This window comes from Pinus tabuliformis, chromosome Q (genome assembly GCF_031772625.1).
Source record: "Pinus tabuliformis cultivar Carrire ecotype Pingquan chromosome Q, CPIR1, whole genome shotgun sequence".
Taxonomy (NCBI): Eukaryota; Viridiplantae; Streptophyta; class Pinopsida; order Pinales; family Pinaceae; genus Pinus; species Pinus tabuliformis.
In genome coordinates this window covers 426,387,310-426,389,640 of record NC_142296.1, presented here as the reverse complement: position 1 = coordinate 426,389,640, position 2,331 = coordinate 426,387,310, and the positions used below count along the sequence as shown (strand labels likewise).

Sequence of the window (2,331 nt, the reverse complement as noted above, 5' to 3'; positions counted from 1 at the left end):
CCCCTGATTATTTTTCTAAGGACAAACAGGTGTGGCATTTAAACTCCACCAGCAACTAAATTTTTGCAGCAATTTTCTCACTTTTCATGTGCAATCATGACATAACACATATGAAAACTAAGTGCCATTAGTAACATTGCAGATGAACAACATACTCAACTTTTCAGCACACACCCCGACAAAGCAAAATAATGCAATAGATCCGTGTGCCATTCACACAAGTCCAAAATATTACCATGTAGAGCAGTTTTGCCACGCTGCATCAAGAAACTTACATACCATACGGCATAACCATACATAGAAATATTACAAGAGACAAGGAAATATAAGCAATATAGTTCTAACGTCAAATCTATCCGATGCTAGCAAGCAGTTTGTTGAGGAAAACTCTCCCCTGCTCTGTCTAGAATTACAGATCTATGTTAACAAAAGAAAGAATGCCTACAAATCAAATTAAATTAAGCCGATGGATCAGAAAGACTACCATAAAGACAACAGAAATTCTGTTAAGATTTTAAAAAATTAAGGTAATTCTTGCCTCGTTTTTAAGAAAATATTCCATACAACATTACAAAAGCTTGACAATGGATTTGTTTCCAAAGCCCACGAATGCAGTTGAATTTTTCTCCGCCTGTTCCCACTCCAAACAATTACTACAAAAGATTTGTGCCACTGAAACAAATACCTTTCAGAAAATCACCAGGAGAGAGAAAAGCATGTAAATCAAGCTGCAAGCATACGCCACCAAGCCTCGTTGTTCATCGCCGTGAGATGCCAAGACAATCAATAAACTGCTGCAAGCTCTTGTGCACCAAAGCACGGTCAATGCCGCCATGACAAACATGACAAGTCCTTGAGGTGGGATAAAAAGCGCAGATGCCGAGAAAATCACCATTGGCAGCATACAGTAGCCCACCAAGCTCAGACATCTGTACAGATCCAAGTTACCATTTCTCCCTGCCAACATATTGAACACAAAATAGAGGAACAGGGAAGCGACTGTCATCCAGCCCAAAATTACCCGAAGTGAAGCTTTCCTGCTAGAAGCTGGCAAAGCCCAAATGCTATGCAGAACAAAAAAGGGCCTGATAGGTCAGCATTCTCATGTAGATTGGGATTCACTCTGAAGGGATTCAAAAGGTTTAAGGTCTTCTTTGTTATGAGACGGGTATTGATCCCCAATTCCTCCAGAAGGGGTGGCTCGTCTTCGAAGGCTCCAAAGCTGTTCCCTCTGTAGGAAGGAGGTGGGGCAAATGCCGAAGGCGCAGATCCAACATCAAATGACATGAATTGAAGATTTGGGTTATTGACAGGCCTCATCTGGGGTTGAAAAGGAGGGTTTGAAGGCCTTCTCGGCTGGGATACAGGGATGCCGCCACCGGTGTGAAATTCCATCGGAGGCACATTAAACTCTCTCGAACCCATTCTTAAAAATACAGTTTACTGCAAATCCAAAAGCCTGAACAGAATATCCACACACGGATATCCTTCTTTGGTGGTCGCTAGATTGGTTTTCTCCACAAGTAAATGCTCAGAACAGATCTGGACTGAAATTTAATATAGATTCAGAATCTAAACACAGATTGGGTAGCCTCTTTTAAATCGATTTTCTCTGTAACAGTGAATGCCCAAAACAAACCTGGACGTGTTCAATATCTAGATGCCGAAACAAGTTTTTATTGACATCTCGTTGAAAACCTCCTTAGTTTCGGTCTTCTCCGTATTCTCCTCGACTGCTATTCCTGCTTTGGATTCACATTTGCCTTGATTCAGGGTTATGAGCATTCTGGCGTCTTCGTTTCACGGAGAATTCACAAAAGTAGTTAGCAAGAACAAGCTGTTGCTTTACCTTTCCAATCCAAACGAGGACTCCCTTTTCCAGCAGGTTTTGGGTTAGTAGATGTGGTTAAGACAGATCAGCACATTTGACACTGACACTGCCTTATTATTTGTTGGCTAATGTCGTTAATAGTTAAATTCTGATTAATAGTTAAATTCTGATTTTTTTCCAATTTGAGTAGGATTTGTATATTCTTTTATTTTCTTGTTTTTAATAATAATAATAATAATATCCATTTTTAAGGTCACAGCCAAGCCAGACACCAAATTGGTGTATGAGACCCCTTGTTTGTGGGACAAGGGACCCACCTCCACGCAGCGATTTGACTGCTAAGTCTATGAAGGCATACATACTCTACCCCCTCTGGTTTTGAACATGTGACCTCTTAGGAGGAAACACATGCTCTTTAACCTCTAATCACCACAACCTTTTAAAAATTAAAAAATATATCATAACAACCTTTTAAAAATTAAAAAAATATATCATAATGG

At 39.9% G+C, this 2,331-nt stretch overlaps 1 pseudogene; it reads right to left on the bottom strand.

Moving 5' to 3' along the window:
- Positions 1-501: 501 nt before the first annotated feature.
- LOC149220035 (uncharacterized) lies at positions 502-1,886 on the bottom strand (annotated as a pseudogene).
- Positions 1,887-2,331: the final 445 nt, after the last annotated feature.